This window comes from Lolium perenne, chromosome 6 (assembly GCF_019359855.2).
Source record: "Lolium perenne isolate Kyuss_39 chromosome 6, Kyuss_2.0, whole genome shotgun sequence".
Taxonomy (NCBI): domain Eukaryota; kingdom Viridiplantae; phylum Streptophyta; class Magnoliopsida; order Poales; family Poaceae; genus Lolium; species Lolium perenne.
Window position 1 is genome coordinate 43,585,362 of NC_067249.2, and position 7,774 is coordinate 43,593,135.

Here is a 7,774-nt window from a genome sequence, read left to right on the forward strand (position 1 = left end):
TTTTGGAGTGACTTAAGAATGATAGATGCTTAATTTTTCATATTCATGTTTTAAACTTGTTTAAATCATGGTCAAACCTAGGATTTGACCAAGATTCAAATGGGCAGAAAATTTAAAAAAATAGAAATTGAAAAACCAAAGTACATAGTCTTCTTATTATGTCATGTAGCTAGTAAGCATTCAATTTGATAAACAAGGTCTAGACATATTCAAACTAGACAAACCATGTATCTACCCCCTAACCCCTAAACTTTGTCTTATGAAGTCTAGCATGAAGAGAAGTGGTTTTGGGTTTCAAACATGGAAATTTCAAAAACCTCCCAAAAAGTTCCATTTTTGAGTGACTAAGAAGGATACAAGCTTCCCTTTTCATTTTCATGTTTTAAACTTATTTAAATTATCTTGGTCAAATCACATAGTCTTCTTATGTCATATAGTAAGCAAAGCACATAGTCTTCTTATGTCATATAGTAAGCATTAAAATTGATAAACAATGTCTAGACATATTCAAACTAGACAAATCATGTATCTACCCCTAACCCCTAAATTCTGTCTTATGAAGTCAAGCATGAAAAGAAATCGTTTTGGGTTTCAATCATGGAAATTTCAAGAACATCCCAAAATCTTCATTTTAGAGTGACTAAGAAGGATCCATGATTACCTTTTCATTTTCTTGTTTTAAACTTGTTTAAATATTGGTCAAACCTAGGATTTGACCAAAAGATTCAAATGGGCATAAAAAATCAGAAAAAAAACAAGAGAATGAAAAAACAAAGGACATAGCATTCTTATGTCATATATATAGTAAGCATTCAAGTTGATAAACAAGGTTTAGACATATTCAAACCAGAAAATCATGTATATATCTACACCTAACCCTAAACTCTGTCTTATGAAGTCAAGCATGCATGAAGAGAAGTGTTTTTGGTTTCAAACATGGAAATTTCAAAAACCCTCCCAAGAGTTTTGGAGTGACTAAGAAGGATAGATGCTTAATTTTTCATATTCATGATTTAAACTTGCAAATACGAGCGATGCATCCAAAAGAAACACTCGTCCCCTCCCCGCATGATTTTGCCCTACCTAAATTTGAAGTCAAGCCAAAGGTGGTTCAAAAAAGGCAATCAAAAGGCATGGATTGTTCGTCATTTTCTACATAGCTAGGGAAAATACCATACTGTCATACGAGTGTTTTAGAAAATAGCCCTTCAAATAGTTTGGCAACATGTTTATCAACTTTAATGCTTACTATGTGACATAAGAAAACTATTTGATTTGGTTTTTCATTTTTCTATTTTTTTTTTGCCCATTTGAATCTTGGTCAAATCCTTGGTTTGACCAAGATTTAGACAAGTTTAACACGTGAAAACGAATAAGTAAGCATGGATGCTTCTTAGTCACTCCAAAATGTACCAACTGATAGATATGTTAACTTTGCTTCATGGATGTAAATGAGTTAACTTGGATTTCCTACCCTTTGAATCCATAGGAAACTTTGTTCTAATGCACTATAATAATCAATCGAGTTTTTACACCAACAGGTCTGTCACTTACGTGTGGTGCCCATGCGTGAGGTCCCACACTTCAGTGAGCACAAGTCACGTGCAATAGGTACGCAAACTCCCAGCCATCTTCTTTGTCAAGAGAAGACGCATCAGGAATTCAGGATGCGTACTGGACGTCTCTGGGTCCTTCAGGATCCTTCGGTTGTCCCTCTCATAAAAAAATCTCTCTCATTCTCGGCCTCGCTTGAGCGCTCGCTCGCTCGCACCTCCTGCTCACTGACAAACCCTGCACAACAGTCAACATCATCACCCGAAAAAGGGGAGACACCATAATGCTCTCCCTTCTTCTCTCCTTCCGAGCGACCCCTCTTCCTGCGAGTTTCACTCGACGGGCAAACACACATGCGCTGCATAGTAATAATAAAAAGGTACTGTAGAAAAATCGATATACGAATCTATAATTAAATAGGTTAAACTAGGGTTTTTCCCATTTCTATAGATCAAGGTTCAAAAAAAATCCAACTACGGGGTTCGAACAACACGATTCTAATCCAAGATTTTTTTCGACCTCATCCAAATGGCCTCAAACTATAGGGTTAGCATCAAGTGCAGTATGTGTGAAAATGTATGCACTATGTGTGCTATAACTTGTATGTCTTTCAAATTTGAACCAAATTTGAATAAGTTTGAAATATTTGAAAAGGGGCTTTTGGCTTAAACGTTTGAAACCAAAAACCACTTCTCTTCATGCATGCTTGACTTCATAAGACATAGTTTAGCTAGGGTTAGGGGGTAGATACATGACTTTCCTTGTTTGAATATGTCTAGACCTTGTTTATCAACTTAATTGAATGCTTACTATATGACATAAGAAGACTATGTGCCTTGGTTTTTCATTTTTTGATTTTTTTTTAAATTATGCCCATTTGAATCTTGGTCAAATCCTAGGTTTGACCATGGTTTAAACAAGTTTAAATCATGAATATGAAAAATTAAGCATCTATCCTTCTTAGTCACTCCAAAATGTAGCTCTAGGGAGGGTTTTTGTAATTTCCATGTTTGAAACCAAAAAACACTTCTCTTCATGCATGCTTGACTTCATAAGACAGAGTTTAGGGTTAGGGGTAGATATATACATGATTTTCTAGTTTGAATATGTCTAGACCTTGTTTATCAACTTGAATGCTTACTATATATATGACATAAGAATGCTATGTCCTTTGGTTTTTCATTCTTTTGATTTTTTTCTGAATTTCTATGCCCATTTGAATCTTTTGGTCAAATCCTAGGTTTGGCCAAGATTTAAACAAGTTTAAACCATGAAAATGAAAAGGGAAGCTTGTATCCTTCTTAGTCACTCTAAAATGAAGATTTTGGGAGGTTTTTGAAATTTCCTTGTTTGAAACCCAAAATCACTTCTCTTCATGCATGCTTGACTTCATAAGACAGAGTTTAGCTAGGGTTAGGGGTAGATACATGATTTTATGAAACTCAAGCATGAAGAGAAGTGGTTTTGGGTTTCAAACATGGAAATTTTAAAAACCTCCCAAAAACTTCATTTTAGAGTGACTAAGAAGGATACAAGCTTCCCTTTTCATTTTCATGTTTTAAACTTGTTTAAATCTGGGTCAAACCTAGGATTTGACCAAAAGATTCAAATGGGCATAAAAATTCAGAAAAAAATCAAAAGAATGAAAAACAAAGGACATAACATTCTTATGTCATATATATAGTAAGCATTATTCAAGTTGATAAACAAGGTCTAGACATATTCAAACCATAAAATCATATATATATCTACCCCTAACCCTAAACTCTGTCTTATGAAGGCAAGCATGCAGGAAGAGAAGTTGTTTTTGGTTTCAAACATGGAAATTCAAAAACCTCCCACGAGCTTCATTTTAGAGTGACTAATTAAGAAGGATACATGCTTACTTTTTCATATTCATGTTTTAAACATGTTTAACTCTTGGTCAAATTAACCTAGGATTTGACCAAAATTCAAATGGGCATAAAAATAAAAATAAATGAAAAATGAAAAACCAAAGCACATAGTCTTCTTATGTTATACATTAAGCATTCAAGTTGATAAACGTACAAAGGTCGATCTAGACATATTCAAACCAGAAAAATCATGTATCTACCCCCTAACCGTAAACTCTGTCTTAATTAATTATGAAGTCAAGTATGAAGAGAAGTGGTATTGGGTTTCAAACATGTAAATTCCAAAAACCTCCCGACCACGAGCTACATTTTGGAGTGACTAAGAATGATCGATTTTACTTAGGTATGTAGTATTGTACATCACAAATGTGAAATGAAACAGATGATGTCAATATCTATAAACCCTAAACCCTAATTATATTAAACCCCTAGACCCTAACACAAAACCTTGTATATAAACCATAAACCTATATATCACTACCAAAAAATGAGTCATGCGATTCAAATGTTTGGCATTGTTTTCTCGTAGCATGCAATGCTCCCACACACACTTCTGGGTAAGCGAGGCCTCAAACACATGGTGCAAAAAAATATGCAGGGTTCTTGTCTTAAAAATAGAAGTGTATATATGCCATGTTTATTTGGTATTATCCATAGAGGTATTATGAACCACAAATGATATGACTATGCATGCTTTGTTTCGATCTTTTCTATCAAGCCCCACAATAACTTATTAATTCGGCTTGTTTTGAAATTTAGATACGTCGAGCAATCTCATGATGCTCTCGCCCTTCTTGTGTTAATTTGTTATAGTAGGAGGGTGCAGTGCATGTGTTTGGCCATTATTATATAAAATGTACTTGGCTCGATCCACACATTCAGGTCACACACCCATGTATTTTTTAAATTATTAGTTTGATCTGTACTTCATCTACACACTGTATCAAATTTGCATTTTATCGGATTTAGCCCAAGAAATTGTATATATATGGATGCACATTGAGATAATTCATGAAACCTTGGAAATGGTCATCCTGTCATGCATGTTTCCCCGCGAATGAAAACTTGATTGGTGGTAGACAAGCAAAAACACATTTACGGGCGACAACCCAAAATGCACATATTTTGCAAAGTATTCATGCGTGCATGATGAAAAGTTCAAATATATACATAAAATTGGGCCATGATTCAAAAGTCTAGCATGGTTCTTGTGTAGTGGTACGAAGCTCACATGCATGTGGGAGGAAATTTAGTTGGACGAAGTCCAACATGGTGCCAATCTAATTGAGGGTTCTTCTCTAAAACACTGGTATGGTATGTTTGGTATTTTCCCTATATATATGTACAAAATGATGAATAATCCATGTTTTTAGATTGCCTTTTTTGAATCACGTGTGCCTTGATTTCAAATCTAGGTCAAATCACTGGGGGAGGGGGATGAATGTGTTTCTTTTTGATGCATCGCTCGTATTTCCGAGTTTTTTTTGGGTCCCACAAATTCAGGTAGCATCACCCCCTCCCTTCCCGCACTAAAAGTTTTAAGCGAGTAGTAGAATGGCATGACCAACTAGTTTCAAGTAAAAGTTTGAATATAACCAAAATATACCAATTGATTGATGAGTTAACTTGGCTTCATGGAAAAAATAATGTCTTGTAAATGAGATAACTTGGCTTTCCTACCCTTGGATCCATAGGAAACTATGGAGTACTAATACATTATAATAATCACCCGAGTACACCAACTGGTCTGTCACTTACGTGTGGTTCCCATGCGTGAGGTCGCACACTTCAGTGAGCACAGGTCATGTGTCCACCAGTCTAGAGGCTCCAGTTAAAAGAAGAGCCCTCTATAAAGAAACATCAATCTCCATAAACATCAATCTCCCATCTCAGTTCTCAGCTTTTCACTGCTCCCCCCTCGCTCGCGCTGCCGCCACAACCCCCCGCGCCCCTTTCCGATCCCTCATCAGATCTTAGACTATGGAGTTGCCTGTGCCGAAGAAGCAGCCTCTGAAGCCGACGATCCAGTGCATCAACGACTGGTGCGGGAGGGAGTTCCCTTACAACGAGGAAGACAAGCACATGATGGCGTGCCCGCACGGCTCTTGCTTCTGCATGCACCCCGGCTGTGAATTCGCCGATTCGCAGGTACCGTTCATCCTACACCTCAGAGAAGCCCACTTGACCGTTGTGGATAGGTTCCCGTACGACGAGGACTTCGGATTGGTTCATCTGAAGGTGCCGGCATCGGGCTCGCCAAAACGACAGTTCATCGGCTACGGGATGGATGGCGCAGTGTTCGCCTTGCACATCCACCCTTGCGGCATGGACACCGCGGTATCCTTCGTGTGCGTCAGGCTGGCGGCGTGCAACTTGCCCCGGTATAGGGTGACGATGTGGGCGAACGGCCCGCCGATGCCGGGGCCACATAAGCTTACCGGGGAACACTTGTTTGACGTGGTGAAGGCGGTATTAGAGCCGACGAGCAGCCCGACTCCGGGCACAGTTTCTTTGGGAGATGTCACTTCGTTCCTCTCGGTGCCGCCACGGTACCTGTGCGGCAATGAATCATCGAAGCAGCTGACTATCTATTTGCGCATCGATAAGGAGTGAGTGAACATAACACTACCCTCAATCTTATTGGGACGATGCTAATGTGGATTTAAGTAATGCTAAATTAATTTGTTTTTCTTGTGACAGGGCGATTAGCAAGGAGAAGAGGATCTCCGTGCACAGCTAGCGACCTATATCTCGGCGTCCACCAAGTGTCCCTGAGTTGGAGATCTTGTTCTGCCTCTTCTTTTGATGTTTATATTGCTTCATCACCATAACAGGAAGGGTGTGTCTGGGGCTTCCGGCTTCAAAGTACTCAGTACAAGGACTAAAAGAGACGTTTTGCTGATGGTTCTTGTCAGGACGGCCGTAGTGTTGGAGGTGGTCATCTACTTCGGTGGGGAAGGACCTGATTGATGTTCCAATCTTTACTACTTAGACCTTTATCTAAAAATGTTGAGGGATTGGATGTATTTTATGTTTACCATGAATTAGTCTATGTAATATGTAACCCAATTCGCCGATTAATGCAACTCTGGATCCTTCACTGTCATACGACTACTAAAACAAAATAAATAAACAGGCATTTTAAGTTTAATGCGCATTTAATCAAGCCACATAATGTTGGCGTACTTGGAAGCAATCAGGTTTACTATTGTTGGCATGTGTGGTACAATTTCATGGGGCAATACCCAATCTAGCTTGTTCAATTACATTACATGAAGTAATTAAAATATGGATGCCTAGAATCATTCACTTCCGTACATTGCGATGGCTTATAGCGGTTTCTATGACCAATCTACATCACAAATCTAGTTTAAATTTGATATATTTTTATGAACAAAATTGGAAACTCTACTTGGCATTTTCGTTTATTATGACCAGATGCACATATGTAGTGATTCATTTTCTTTTCAAATCGCCATACCATTTCCTCGTCAACTCTTCATCTTTTTTTAGTTTTAATGAATTTCCTTTGGTTGCATTCAATTTGCTTCAAATTCACCGGCCTCGCCATTTGTACAAATTGTTCATCTTTTCTTTGTAGTTTTTTCATGCATGGAGCATAACACCCTCCCATGGTAAAATCTGCATATTTTCTACCAAAACTCATGCCGAACTTTAAAGAACATGCAATTTTAAATTGACCAAAATTGGTTAAAACTCAACATAAGCCCACATATATTACAAACTCGAGAAATAATCAACATATATATCACCTAAATGGTCATCTTATGAAGTATGCCATGTTTCAAAATTGTTACCTTGAAAATTTGGGGCCCTTCTCTCAGGTAGCCACTTCACAATAAAGCTCACATAAAGCTCTTATTTTACACTAATAAAGTAGAATCTATTTTTGTGTGAAATGAAGTTGAATAAAATATATGTGAACGGTAAGATGGACATTGCTGCCAAAATTGGGGATAATTATTAGTAAGTTCATACTAATATACAATGCAATCAACATGACCACACATGTGTAAGCAAGAAAATAAATCTTTTTTAAATTACCTTAAGGTTGTAAGTTTGTTATTTGTATAGCAATTTTATCTCATACGATGACTCAAGCTAGCACATTTTTTTTGAATTAGCTTCAATATTCTAGGACCCACCACATTCGTAAAATGGTAGTGCACAAAACACACACACACACACACACACACACACACACACACATATATATATATATATATATATATATATATATATATATATGCACACTTATTTCAATATTTAAACTATATTTTCTTCATTCAAATTTTCCGACCTGG